Source organism: Aotus nancymaae, unplaced genomic scaffold, assembly GCF_030222135.1.
Source record: "Aotus nancymaae isolate 86718 unplaced genomic scaffold, 86718_ANA_hifiasm-v0.15.2.pri h1tg000053l, whole genome shotgun sequence".
Taxonomy (NCBI): Eukaryota; Metazoa; Chordata; class Mammalia; order Primates; family Aotidae; genus Aotus; species Aotus nancymaae.
Genome location: NW_026988467.1, coordinates 24,673,287 through 24,688,738, shown reverse-complemented (window position 1 = coordinate 24,688,738; position 15,452 = coordinate 24,673,287). Strand labels below are relative to the sequence as shown.

Genomic DNA, 15,452 nt, shown 5'->3' with positions numbered 1-15,452 from the left:
ACTTCCACGTCTGCAGTATGGGAAGGTTCACTAGAATGAAGTAGGAAAGAATGTTACGTCCCAGTTGAACATACTCAACACACATTTCTGTCTATGGATTGACTAGAATGTGAGCTCCATGAGGGCACGGAGTTTAGCCTGATTTGTGGTGTTTTTGTTTTGTTTTCTTTCTTTTTTTTTAATTTTTGAGATGGAGTTTCGCTCTTGTTGCCCAGGCTGGAGTGCAATGGCCGCAATCTCTGCTCACTGCAACTTCCAGCTCCCGGGTTCAAGTGATTCTCCTGCCTCAGCCTCCCTAGTAGCTAGAATTATTGGCACCCACCACCATGCACAGCTAATTTTTTTTCTTTTTCAAGAGATGGGATCTCGCTATGTTGCCCAGGTTGCCTAGGCTGGAGTGCAGTGGCTATTCACAGGCACGATCCCACTACTGATCAGCACAGGAGTTTTGACCTGCTTTGTTTCTGACTTGGGCTGGTTCACCCCTCCTTAGGCAACCTGGTGGTCACCATATTGATGCTGAACTTAGAGCAGACACCTGATTGGCATAGCATACTGCAGCCCAGAACTCCTAGACTCAAGTGATCCTCCAGCCTCAGCCTCCCGAGTAGCTGGGACTACAGGCATGCTCCACCGCGCTCAGCTTTTTTTGTATTTTTAATAGAGACAGGGTTTCACTATGTTGGCTAGGCTGGTCTCAAACTCCTGACCTCAGGAGATCCACCCACCTCAGCCTCCCAAAGTGCTGGGATTATAGGCGTGAGCCACTGAACTTGGCTGTTTTGTTTCATTTTGAGACAGGGTCTCACTCTGTCCCCCAAGTTGGAGTGCAATAGTTCAATCACAGGTCACTACAGTCTTGAACTCCTGGACTCAAGCAATTCTTCCACCTCAGCCTCCTGAGGAGCTGAGACTACAGGGCATGGGCCACTATGGCTTTTTGTTGTTGTTGTTAGAGATAGGGTGTTAGTACGTTGATCAGGCTATCATGAATTCCTGGCCTCAAGCGACCCTCTGCCTCAGTCTCCCAAAGTGTTGGGTACAGGTGTGAGCCACTACACCCAGCTGATTTTTTCTTTTGTGTCCTCAAGAGTCTGGAATTTTACAAAGTAGTTGCTGAGTAAACAGGTAGATACACATCAGGATGAACTTTTCCACAGGAGTTCTTATCGTGAACATCAGACAGATAGATAATAGTTACTGGAACAATAGTTTTGAGGAGAAAAAAAAATGTCAGCGCGTAAAGAAAATACACTGTAGTGAATTAAAGTTGGCTGCAAATTATTCAACATTCCTCATATCACAAGGCGGAGTCTATTCCTCATATCACAAGGCGGATTCTCCCTTGAATCTAGGATATTTCTCTGACTGCTTTGACCAACAAACTAAAAGGAAGTGATGCTGTGCCTCTTTCCAGGCTAGCCTTAAAAGAATGGCAGCTTCCACAACCTGTCTCTATGGAGCCTTGAGCTGCCATGTAAGAAGTTCAACTACCCCAGGCTGGGCACGGTGGCTCAGGCCTGTAATTCCAGCACTTTGGGAGGCCGAAGTGAGCGGATCACCTGAGGTCAGGAGTTCAAGACCAGCCTGGCCAACATAGTGAAACCCTGTCTCTACTAAAAATACAGAAATAAAATTAACTGGGCGTGGTGGCTGGCACCTGTAATCCCAGCTACTTAGGAGGCTGAGACACGAGAATCACTTAAACCTGGGAGGTGGAGGTTGCAGTGAGCTGAGATTGTGCCATTGCACACCAGCCTGGGCAACAAAAGGGAAACTCCATCTCAGGAAAAAAAAAAAAAAAAAGAAGTTTAACCACCCTAATAGACCACATGGAAAGGCTCTGAGACTACATGAAGAAAGGCAAGCTGAACCCAGCCTTTCTGTGTCAGGCACATGTGTTGGACCTTACAGACTAGCCTGCCTGCAAGCTAGAATGCCATCAACTGACTCTGGTTGATGCGGTATGGAACAGAGAAATCACCCAGCTGAGCCCTGCCCAAATTTCTGACTCAAAATGTGTGAGATATAATATAGTGGTTGTTGTTTTAAGCCACTGAGTTTTGAGATAGTTTGTTACGTATTTACAGATCATCAGAGTACACGCTGAGTGTGGTCTTGGTGAATACAAAGCTGACTGTGGTAAGGATGGGGAAAATGTCCCATTTACATCTCATGTAGATTTCCATGGTTATAGTTTTAATCCATGGTTACAGGTTTGTGTTTGTTTGTTTAGACAGAGTCTGGCTCCATCACCTAGACTAGAGTACAGTGGTGCGATCTCGGCTCACTGCCACCTCTGCCTCCTGGATTCAAGCGATTCTCATGTCTCACCTCCTGAGTAGCTGGGATTACAGGCACATGCCACCACACCCAGCTAATTTTTGCATTTTTAGTAGAAACGGGTCTCACTATGTTTTTCAGGCTTTGGTCTGCCAAAGTGTCGGGATTATAGGCATGAGCCACCGCACCTGGCCCTTGGTTACGGTTTTATAGCATGCATTTCTGTAAGGTGTTCCTAAAACACTCAAGTTTTGTTCAAGATGCATTCTCTATAAAGCAAGCAAGAGATCTTGGATGTTGCTAAATGATACTGATTGATACTGATTTGTTTGAAAAACACGAATAGTTAGTTGTAATGATGATATGGAAAAGATGCCTATGGGTAAAGAGAGTAAAGATAATGTATTCAGGAAACTGGAAATGCTTTGCTCTGAAGGTAGCAATGGTAATAAATATCTTACAAATTTGAATTTATTCTACTCCAAAAGCATTTTGCTGGTGAAAGTTTGAACCAAACTGTGAAAAAGACTCTAGTAATCTCCATGCAGGATCAAGTAGGCAAAAGTGACCCATGTCTTTATTACAGTGATGACTAGATTGCTATAGATTTTAAACCCTATTAATTTATTTATCTGTGGTAAAAACACATAAAATTTACCATCTTAACCATTTTTAATTATACAATTTAGTAGTAAGTATATTTGCATTTCTATGAAACATATCTCCAACCTTTTCATCTTGGAGAACTGAAACTCTATACTCATTAAAGAAGTCTCTTCATCTTGAAGAACTGAAACTCTGTGCTCATTAAAGAACTCCCTTTCGTCCTCTCTCCGCAGCCCCTTATATCCACCATTCTACTTTCCATATCTATGAATTTTACTAGTTTTTATTTTATTTTTTTTGAGATGGAGTTTCACTTTTGTTGCCCAGGTTGGAGTGCAATGGCATGATCTTGGCTCACTGTAACTTCCACCTCCGGGGTTCAAGCAATTCTCCTGCCTCAGCCTCCCGAGTGGCTGGGATTACAAGCAAGCGCTACAACACCTGGCTAATTTTGTATTTTTAGTAGGTCAGGCTGGTCTCGAACTCCTGACCTCAAGTGATCCAACCAGCCTTTCAAAGTATTGGGATTACAAGCATAAGGCACCACACCCGAACAAATTTGACTAGTTTAGATACCTCATATTAGGCTGGGCGTGGTAGCTTGCCTCTATAATCCCAGCACTTTGGGAGGCTGAGGCGGGTGGATCGTCTGAGATCAGGAGTTCGAGACTAGCCTGACCAACATAGTGAAACCCTGTCTCTACTAAAAATACAAAAACTTAGCTGGGCATGGTGGTGGGCGCCTGTAATCCCAGCTACTCTGGAGGTTGAGGCAGGAGAATTACTTGAACCCAGGAGGTGGAGTTTTCGGTGAGCCAAGATCATGCCATTGCACTCCAGCCTGGCCAATAAGAGTGAGACTCCATCCCCCCTCAAAAAAAGATACCTCGTATCAGTGGAATCATATGGTATTTGTCCTTTTGTGAATGGCTTATTTCATTTAGCATAATATCCTCAATATTTATCCATGTTGTAGCATGTGCAAGAATTTCCTTCCTTTTTTTTTTTTCTTTTTTTTGAGACAGAGTCTCAACCTGTTGCCCAGACTGGAGTGTAATGGCACAATCTCAGCTCACTGCAACCTTCGCCTCCCAGGTCCAAGCGATTCTCCTGCTTCAGCCTCCTGAGTAGCTGGGATTACAGGTGCCTACTACCACACCCAGCTAATTTTTGTATTTTTTAGTAGAGATGGGGTTTCATCATATTGGCCAGGCTGGTCTCGAATTCCAGACCTTGTGATCCATCCACCTTGGACTCCCAAAGTGCTGGGATTACAGGCATGAGCCACTGTGCCTGGCCAAATTTCTTTCCTTTTTAAGGCTGCATAGTATTCTATTGTATGTATCACATTTGTTCATACGTTCATCCATCAATGGACATTTGGGTTGCTTCCATCTCTTAGCTATTGTGAATAGTGCTGCTGTGAACATGGGTGTGCAAATATCTCTTGGAGACCCTGCTTCAATTCTTAGGGATATATACCCAGAAGAGGATTCCTGAATCATACGTTAGTCCTAGTTTTAATTTTTTTCAGGAACCACCATATTGCTTTCTATAAAGTTGCACCATTTTACAATCCTACCAACTACAGATTGCTTTTAGAGGCTCAACGATCATGTATATCATAAGAAATTGTCTCAAGTACAATATAGAACATCAACGGAAATAAAATCCAGACCATTGTACTTCATATATGTCCATCAGGAGGGTTTTAATTAATAACTGTTATAGAACACTGATCATACATTCATCATGTCTTTTTAAAATGGAAATATATACATTAGAGGTCTTATTTTTATTATTTTATTTTATCTTTATATATTTATTTATTTATGGAGACGGAGTCTCTCGCTCTGTTGCCCAGGCTAGAATGCAGTCGTGTCATCTCAGTTCTCTACAAGCTCTGTCTCCTGCAATTCTCGTGCCTCAGCCTCCTGAGTAGCTGGGACTACAGGCTCCTGCCACCACACCTGGATAATTTTTGTATGTTTTGTAGAGATGAGGTTTTGCCATATTGCCCAGGCTGATCTTGAACTCCTGACCTCAGGTGATCTGCCTCCCAAAGTGCTGTGATTACAGGTGGGAGCCACCATGCCTGGCCTTTGAATTTTATTCTTTTTTTTTTTTTTTTTGAGATGGAGTTTCGCTCCTGTTACCCAGGCTGGAGTGCAATGGCGCGATCTCGGCTCACCGCAACCTCTGTCTCCTGGGTTCAGGCAATTCTCCTGTCTCAGCCTCCTGAGTAGCTGGGATTACAGGCACGCGCCACCATGCCCAGCTAATTTTTTGTATTTTTTAGCAGAGACGGGGTTTCACCATGTTGACCAGGATGGTCTCGATCTCTTGACCTCGTGATCCACCCGCCTCGGCCTCCTAAAGTGCTGGGATTACAGGCGTGAGCCACTGCGCCCAGCCCTGAATTTTATTCTTAAATGAATATAAGACCCTGGAGTGCCAGCAAGATACAGCCTCTGCTCTGGGGAGGAATTTGCATGCTTTCTTGTAGCTCTGTTTAATTCTAAAATAGCTGCCACATAATGATATTTTGGTAAATAATAGAATGCATATATGATGGTGGTCACATAAGCTTGTATCATATTTTTACTGTATGTTTTCTCTGTATTTATATGTTTAAATACACAATACTTGCCATTGTGTTACAATTTCATTCAGTATTCAGTACAGTAACATGCTGTATAGGTTTGTAGCCTAGGAGCAATAGGTTATACCATATAGCCTAGGTGCGTATAAGTCCATTTTACAATGTTTGCACAATGATGAAACTACCTAATGAGGCATTTCTCAGAACATATTCTTGTTCTTAAATTGCGTGTATATGTATGTAAATGCTTTAGGCATAACTTTTCTGGGGCGATTGCATTGGTTACTCGTGGGTTCCCTCTGGTGGAGTTGGTCGCTCAGTTTGCAGGGTTTCAGACCAGGAAAAGCAAAGTAAATAAGCAATTAAGCCTTTCATTCAACAAACATTTACTGAGTGACTACAATGTGCCAGGCTCCATTCTGGTGTGAAAAACATCTGTGAACAAATGAAATATTCATGGACTCATGGAGCTTACATTCTGGTAGGGGAAGAGAGACATTAAGCCAAATTTATAAGCAACTTGCTGGGTGGGAAAGTACAAGGAGGATGGTGGTGGTCCAATTTTAAATGTAGTGTCAGGGATGATCTCATTGAGAAAGTGACATGTGAATAAAGATGTAAATGAGGTGAGAGGGTGAATGATGCAGGTATTGGGGAAGAGCACTCCAGGCAGAGGGACTGAAGAGCACAAAGGCCCTGAGCCTACCTGCAGGTTTCAGGAATGGCAAGCCAGCGAGCTTTAAGGGGAAGGATGACAGAACGAGTAGGAGTTGAGGTCAGAGCAGAGCTGTACTGGAGGTGTCAAATCTTGAAGGTCGTATAGGCCAATGTAAGAATTTTGGTTTTTTGCTCTGAAATAGGAATGCATTGGAGGAGGGACATGATTTGATTGGGGTTTTAACAGGAGCCTATTGCTACTGTATTAATAGATTGTGGAGGCCAGGAGTGGTGGCTGATTCCTGTAATCCCAGCACTTTGAGGCAGGTGGATCACTTGAGGCCAGGAGTTCAAGACAAGCCTGGCCAACATGGCGAAACCCCATCTCTACTAAAAATACAAAAATTACCCAGGTGTGGTGGCAGGCCCCTGTAATCCCAGTTATTTGGGAGGCTGAGGCAGGAGAACCCAGGAGGAGCTGAGATCAGGCCACTGCACTCCAGCCTGGGCGACAGAGGGAGGTGCCGTCTCAAAAAAAAATATGTGGGAAGGCAAGGGTATGCATAGGGTACACACAGTCACTGACCGACTGTGGCTTATACCATCAGAGGCAGTAAATGGTTAGATTCTGGACAGATTTTGAAGGCAGATCTTGCAGAACTTGCTCATGGAGTAGATGTGGAATGTGAGAGAGGAGTTAAGAATCTTAGTAAATGATGTTGCTTAGTACATTGTCATCGGAAGAGGTGTTCAAACATGCAGTCAAAAAAATGTAGAAAAAAATAGTGTTTTTTTCTGGATTTTATTTGTGGTATTTGTGAGCTAATGAAAAATGTTTTTAATTTTTCTCATTATAAAAGGTTCACTTTTATATCTAATATTGTATTTGTAATTTTGGATTTTTTTTTTTTTTGAGACAGAGTCTCTGTTGCCCAGGCTGGAGTGCAGTGGCACAATCATAACTCATAGCAGCCTCGACATCCTGGGCTCAGTCAGGGGCGTGGCACCACAACTGACTAATTTTTGTTGTTGTTGTTTTGCTTTGTTTGTTTTGTAGAGACAGGGTCTAACTTTGTTGCCCAGGGTGATCTCCAACTCCTGGGCTCAAGCAACCCCTCCCTCCCCTCCCAAAGTGCTAGGATTTCACACATGAGCCGCTGCGCCCGGCTTTATTTTAAAGAGGGCCCCCAAATTAAATAAATGTTAAGTCTCCGCAAAGCCTGAATTCAACCTTGCTTCTAGCCCATACTTGGCTTATGATTTAAAATTAACGAAGCATTTAATAATTTTGTTTCTGAAAACAATATGCACGAAGTGAAGTTCATTGCAAGCTTAATATATTAAGAATAAACTAAATTTGGGGATAAAAAGATCACCTTGGGGGCAGGCGCGATGGCTGATGCCTGTAAATAAATCCCAGCACTTTGGGAAGCCGAGGCGGGCGGATGAACTGAGCTCCGGAGTTCGAGCCCAGCCTGGGCTACATGGCGAAACTCCGTCTCTACCAAAAAATACCAAAATTAGCCGGACGTGGTGGTGTGCGCCTGTAGTCTTACATACTACGGAGGCTGAGGTGAGACGATCACTTGAACCCGGGAGGCGGAAGTTGCAGTGAGCCGAGATCGCGCCATTGCACTCCAGCCTGGGTAACAAGAGCGAAACTCCGTCTCAAAAAAAAGAAAGAAAGAAAAAAAGATCACCTTGGGCTAGCGTACCAAATGTCTTCCCAAACTTCCCACTCATTCTTCTTCCCATAGTTTTTCTAAATCTACCAAATGCATCCAGCATTTCTCCTTACGTTCCTTTTAGCGACGTAGGGATTACGCGCATTTTTAAAGACCTCCCTACAAGAGAGGGCTGCAGCACCGCCAGGACCGCCTGGGGCTCACCCAGGTGCCGGCTGCAAGACGCGTAGGCGCCGAGCGGGGCGTGACCATGGGCGGGGCTCGCCGGGCCGGCGGAGTGGGCGGTGTCTAGGAGCTTCCCCGCCCGGTCAGGCTCGACACATGCGCCCAGAGGTTTCTAGTGGAACGAGGTGTGGATAGTGAGGTGACTCTAGCCGCTTACTTCCGGTTCCTAGGGATGCGCATCCGGGTCACGCTAACGCCGCGGTTTCCTCCGCTCGCTTGGTTCTACTGTGGGTCTGGACTGGTCTCCATGTCCTGCTGTGGGGCTTTTGCAGCCTTTGGGTGAGTCTCGGCTGCCGACAGGGTCTGAGTGCAGCTGGTCGCTTACAGCCTGAAGGGGGATGGATCTAGAGTTCTGCCTCGGTCCTTGTGGGTGGGGGTCTCTTCGCCTGTCCCTTGTCCCTGCAGTGCTTCACTCACCTCAGCCCTTTCCTTCACTCTGGCCTCGCGTTATTCACCTCAGCTTAGCCTTCTCGCCTCCGTGCATCTCTCGCCTCGCTGTTTTTCCTCAGCCTCATCAGCCCTTTTCCAGCTTCGGTTTCTTGCCTTTCGCCTCAGCTCCTCTCTCAGCCAATGCCTCTCCGTTTTTCTCCTCCTCCCTCCTTTCAGCTTCTCTTTTCCCTTACCCATGATCTGGAATCTCAGCGTTCTTTCATCCAGTGCGATTGCCCACCTTATTGTGTTCACTCTTCACCAGAGAAACTGAGCCCTTTCTAGGGTCCTAGGTTCTTGTCCCCCAACTTTCTTCACCTTTGACCCTTTCTTCTGGGACTACTAGGTGACAGTGCTTCGCCTGGGATTCTCCTGCGTGACTTTAGCTAGAGGAGGGCTTTACCAAAGCCCGGATATGGGAAGATTTCCCCGGCCTTGGGGGAAGTTTTGCCTTAAGGTGCTGGATTAAACTGAACTCTGGTAGCTTCCATAGTTAAGAGTACAACAAAGGCGTTCCTAGTTCTTCGCTGGATCTCAGTTTTGGGGCTTTCTCAAGAGCAGCTAACAGGTGGCAGGCACACGGTACTGCTAGCGGTTGGGCTGTTGTGATCTTTCTTGTTAATTGAGAGGTCATGAAGACGTTCTGTCAGTTTTGTGTTCCTGTGAGAATTGATGTGCACAGCTGAGGCAAAATTACGAATGTTCTGGGACTTCAGCTCTGTTTTCTGCATGGACTTTTCTTATAAGACATTTGTGATTATAGAGGACAGAATTTGTGGGGAGATCATTAGCCCCGATTTATTAATTTATTCTGTTGTTACCGAAAAGTGTTCTGCTAAAGAATTCACTATAGTAATTTCAAAGTAATCTTCTTTAAACTCAGAATGCACATATGCATTTTTTTCATTTTTACTGTGTTAAATTTTCTATTTGTCTTCCTCTTCCTTCATAACCAGACATTACAATACATTACTTAGAATGTTTTCTAACTTTTGTGTTTTTTTCTTACCATTTCCACCTTTGTTGTAAAACTATCATTTTCTCATTTTGAGACTTAGACATCTTTCTTAAATTTCCCTGGAGGTTTAAAGTCATTTATAACATGAAGGAATTGCATTTCATAGTGGTTAGTACCCCTTGCCCAACTTTTGTGATCTAAAGTATGGGCTTGGATATCTTTATTTTTTTCCGATGTTCATGATGTGTATCTAGCACTTGATTGCAGAGGTTTTTGTGTGATCAGCTTCTTTAATGTATAAATTGTGCTTTAAAACCTAAGTATGAACTTAAATACAACTTTAAGCACCTGCTTATCTTAATTAATTATAGAAAAATTTCCCTCATTATGTGATACATATACATATACAAGTGTATAGACCTTGGCTTATTTCAAAATTGGGCTCTCTTCAGCTGTTTTTAACAAAGGACTTTGGAGTTTGGCCATGTTAGTCGTAGAAGCCACATGGAAGGACCCTTCTGATTGGCTTTCAGGACTCATCTAACTGCTAAGCGAAGCCCCTTTGAAAGTTACTTATATGGTACCTCCTCCCCACCACCTATCTCTAGCTTCTGTCCAACGTCGCCTTATTGTTTTCCAGCCTTCAAAACTATCCCAGACCCAGCTTCCTTACCTTCAGGTTACTCCAGCTGCTTTCTTACCTTCAGGTTTGTGGATTTCATTTAAGCCATGGGAATGCCAGCTTAATTAATGCAGATTAATATAAGAACATTAAGCCCCAAAATTGATGGGAAATCACTCTGTCTTCAAAACAATAGAAAATTATAAAATCTAGTTTTAAAGACTATATACCATTGTCACTAGTAAGAAGTGGCACTTTTCTTTACAAAACATACAGAAATTAGGGTTTAGGTCTGGCATGGTGACTCACACCTATAATCCCCAGTGCTTTGGAAGGCCAAGGTGGGGGGATTGGCCAGGAGTTCAAGACCAGCCTGGGCAGCATAGTGAGACAAAATTAGCCTGGTGTAGTGGTGTGTTCCTGTAGTCCCAACTACTCAGGAGGTTGAGGCTAGAGGATCACTTGAGCCAAGATTTTGAGTGAGCTCCACAGAGCAACATAGTGAGACCCTGTCTCTTTAAAAAAAAAAAAAAAAAAAGACATTACAACTTAAAACAGTTAATCTTTTTTTCCAAGGTCTTTTTTTTAAATCAAGAAGTCCTGCACATGCTCTCAGAGTAGTAGGTGTTAATTCCATTAAAACTGTAGGCTGGAAAGCATAATATAGGATTTAGTGGGTCATTTCAGTATATTCATGTCATATATGAATGAGACTATTTTGGATAAGAAATCTATGACACAGATTTTAAAATCCAAAGCTGAAGTCATTTTTGCCTTCGAAGAGGGACTAGAGAAATAAACTTTTGTGCAGAAGTAGAAGTTGAAAAGTTTTAGGAGTCTTTCTCTTTTTTTCTTCTAAAATGACTTTGGCATATATATTCTGCACTGAAACCATTAAATGAAATGAGCATCCTGTGTTGTCATTGCAGCAGTTGTGTTCATGCTGTTGATTCTCAAGCCTGACCCTCCACCTAGCTGCCAAACCAACCAACCAACCAAACAACAATAACAAAACACCAAAAACTAGAGACAGCTTAGTGTGTGTGTGTGTATGTGTTTTATAGCTCAGGAAAAAAGAATTACTGTTAGTTTTCTATAGAAATTTCAACTTTAGTTTGTAACCCTGAGGGCACATTTCTTTCCACATAAACTGGATAAAAAAAAAAGAAAATAAAGAAAATAGCCGGGCGCGATGACTCACGCCTGTAATCCCAGCACTTTGGGAGGCCGAGGCGGGTGGATCACGAGGTCAAGAGATCGAGACCATCCTGGTCAACATGGTAAAACCCCGTCTCTACTTAAAATACAAAAAATTAGCTGGGCATGGTGGCGCGTGCCTGTAATCCCAGCTACTCAGGAGGCTGAGGCAGGAGAATTGCCTGAACCCAGGAGGCGGAGGTTGTGGTGAGCTGAGATCACGCCATTGCACTCCAGCCTGGGTAACAAGAGTGAAACTCCGTCTCAAAAAATAAATAAATAAATAAAATAAAATACATTTCTGCATTTTGGTTTTATGCTTACTCACTTTTCTTATTTTGGTTTGATTATTTTTGCTTATATTTTGTCATTTTATTTGCTACTGTACTTTGTCATACTTTTTTTTTTATTCGATCCTTGAATCCTATGCTGTTTTAAAGGAGATGTAGTTTTGTTTGTTTGTTTTTCTTCTTTTTTTTTTTCAAAACAAAAAAAAACCTTGCTCTGTTGACCAGGCTATAGTGCAGTGGCATGATCTTGGCCCACTGCAGCCTCGACCTCCTGGGTGAAGCCATCCTCCCACAGCCTCCAGAGTAGCTGGGACTACAGGTGATGCCACCACCCCTGGCTAACTTTTAAATTTTTTTGTAGAGGCAGGGTTTTACTACATTACCCAGGCTGATCTCAAACTTCTGGACTCAAGCAAGCAATCTCCCTGCCTCTGCCTCTCAAAGTCCTCAGATTAAGGCATGAGCCACCACCCACAGGCAGACAATGTAGTTTTAAAATTTAAGAAACAAAGTATACCTCCAACAAGTCTTTGCCACTTGTACCTTGTAGCGTTATGGTTTCTGTGCTTTTCTTAGGCTGCTTCATGACTTCATTTTTTTGTTTTGATTGTAAATAAAAGGTTCATGGAACTTCTTTTTAGGTAGTAGTTTGTTCAAAAGATATTTCTGTTCTGCATATAACAAGATACTTTAGCTCATGTATGATTTAAATGGAGAAGGAATAATTCAAAATAGAAATGTGTATTTTAACATATTAGGAATAGTTAATTCTTCCCATACATTCATCTAATTGGTTTATACCAAAAGGTTGAATTTTTACATTGACAGTAAAGTAGAAAATAGGTGGACTTTCTGTTTTCTAGTTAACTTAAAAATACAAGTGAATATTCTTTTTTTTTTTTTTTTGAGACAGAGTGAGACTGTCTCCCAGGCTGGAGTGCAATGGCTCGATCTTGGCTCACTGCAACCTCTGCCTCCTGGGTTCAAGCAATTCTTTTGCCTCAGCCTCCCGAGTAGCTGGGACTACAGGCACGCACCACCATGTCCAGCTAATTTTTGTATTTTTAGTAGAGACGGGTTTTCACCATGTTGGCCAGGATGGTCTTGATCTCTTTACCTTATGATCCACCTGCCTCGGCCTGCCAAAGTCCTGGGATTACAGGCATGACCCACCGCACCCGGCCAAGTGCATATTCTTTTACAAAGTGTATGGCTTAAGCTCTAAACTACCCTATTGATACTGGTATCCTTTACTGGCAGAGAACATAGCAAATAATGGAACATATTATCATCCTTGATATTTTTATTTAGTTCCATCCACCTGAGTCCTAGGGCAGCTAATTATTAAATGTAGAAATAATTTAGCCATTTTCTCTGTTATTTACAGTATATTTTAAAACAGCTATTTAAAATATGGGTGTCCTAAAATTTGTCTTTACTGTTTTCTCATTTAAGTATGCAATATTATTTTGAATCAGAAAAGGAATGTCTATTTTAAATAGTACCAACCTACTGTAAATAAGTTAACAGATGAGCCCAAGGCAGTCAGTGCTTAATGTCTTGAAGATCTTACTACAGATTGTGTTGGATTCACTTTAACTTATTAGCTTGGTTAATGTTTGTAGCAGTTAGATGGTTTTCATTTTCTTCCCTAGAAAATAATTAGCAATACTCTTTGTAATATGTTTATTTCAGCAAATATTGTTTAGGCATCTACTGTGTACAGTTAAAGTAATACCTATTTAGGCTATTTATGTGATTAGGTAATATTGTACCAGGCTGATATTTACACTTAAATTCTGAATTTGATCTTATTTGTACATTTCTGAATTAAACGTAAGACAACATAATTAGAATTAAACTTAATTAACATAAAATCATATTCTTTCATTATAGATACAATCAAATAATTTTCACTTGGGAAACTTTTTCACAGCTAAACCATGAAAATCTGTAGTGGTAAAACAGTAAAAATAAAAGTGAACTTTACATAGCACTTACTATGTACCAGGAGCTATTCTAAGGAGTTAACGTGTATTAATTCTTTAATTTTTGCAACCCTATGAAATAAGGGTACTATTATTATTATCTCCATTTTACATATAAGGAAATCAAGGTACAGAAGTTAGGTAACTTGCCCAGAGTAACACAACTAATTATCAAAGAGCTGGATTTGAACTTAGTCTTTCTGGCTCCCGAGTTAATCTTTTTTATACAAGGGTCTACTACTTTAGTGATTTATTTCTTTATAGGTTGAGGTTAAAAATCTAGTTTCTCTGAAACACAAAAGAATACTGCCTTTGGTTAGGAACCTTAGGGGAGGGTTTTACTTGGCCTTTTTACTAATGCTGGCTTAAGGCACATTTCAAACCCTTTACTACCGATGTTTCTCAGATGACAAAACCATATATTAAGAAAGCAAAACAGGATCAAATTCCTCCACTGTTAGAAAAATTATCTTATGGAAGTTAATTACTTTGGCATTATTTGGAGATAAGTCACTATTTTTAATAAAATGGCCCCTCCAACTTAATTTTTATCTTCAGAGTATTCAGCTTAGGTAATAGTCTTAAAATACTTAAATCTTAACATTCCCATATGAATTTAACAACTTTGAAATATAAAACAGAAGACTAACACTGAAATGTCTGATTCACCACTGGTCTCATTTTCAAATTTGAAAATTTGTGTGAAATTAAGTATATTCATCTCGTTAGGACTGTCGTGTTTAGAGTAGTATATTTAAATTAGTGATTTTATTTTTACTTTAGAAAAGATGAGGGGAACTTTCACAAACCAATTACTTTCTAAATGAAGAGATGCAAATAATAGTCACTTAGAATGTTATTAATCATATTAAGATGATTCTTTTGTGCCTTTATTATGCCCAAATAAAAAAAATTTTTAATCAGCTCTCTGAGGGAAGGAGATTATTTTATGTAAGTTGAGGTGCACCTTAATGCAGGAGTCTTGTTGTACTCAGATAATGATATTATTTTACTGAATATTTTAAAAACAGTTGCAAATCATAGAATCTGGTTCACAGAAAAGGTATAATTATTTCTAGTAAGAAGTGACATATGATTAGGAATGCTAATTTCAATTCTCGTTTGTTAACTTTTCTTATTAATTGAGACTTTAAGTATACTGTTTTTTATAGTAGCTTTTGTCTTTTTCCGCTTAGTGGGAAAAGTATTGTTATGGAGCTGAACAGAGTAAGCTTTGCTATGATGATAATACTTATTGGTATTTAGAATGTTCTTTACTTTTAATTAAACATTTAATTTTTGATTCAAAGCAATTCTCTTTTATATGTGGGTCTGATTGATAATCAGTGTATTTTAAAATTTCATAAGTTTTCTTTCACCTGAAATTTAATATTGTAATAATTACTGAATTTAGGAAAATTGGTAGGTACTTGCTATCAGCGCCATTACTGTGGGAATACATTAGAATGATTAGCTCTCAGGTGGAACTGAATTTTATTCTTTAGTTTCCATAGTACTTGAAAACAATTTAGGTCACCTTCACCTGTTGTGCCCCTCTCCCTTTTCAAAATAAGAGGAACATTTAATTTAGCACAATGATGGTAATTTTTTTCCTGGTAGATTGATGATATGAATATCATAATCTCACTCTCTTTACCAAAAGAATAATCTAATATATACATGTAATTTTGGGCAAATATTTCAGACTTTAGAGAACATTATAGGATAAAAAATGGTACCTAAATGTCTTATAAAAATCAGTGTTTTATTATATCATTGATTTTTTTATCTTTTAAATTTAAAGATGTCAAATTTAGGAAACATCTGTGGTATTTTGAAATCTGCTTTTTCTTTTCACCACTTGTTCCTCTGCTATAGGTTAAGAAGCAATAATTAGGTGACACTAATGA

General features: G+C 40.7%; 1 protein-coding gene across 5 annotated transcripts in view; it reads left to right on the top strand.

Annotated features, from left to right (window-relative positions):
* Positions 1–8,188: 8,188 nt before the first annotated feature.
* The window catches only part of EYA3 (EYA transcriptional coactivator and phosphatase 3), a 113,357-nt gene continuing 106,093 nt past the window's right edge, over positions 8,189–15,452 (top strand). For 4 of the 5 annotated variants that reach the window (XM_064363550.1, XM_012439916.3, XM_064363549.1 and 1 more), the window contains exon 1: positions 8,189–8,337. The gene's annotated coding sequence lies outside the window, so the exon portion shown is untranslated. The remainder of the gene's footprint in view (positions 8,338–15,452) is intronic. The other variant, XM_064363551.1, reaches the window with a different exon arrangement.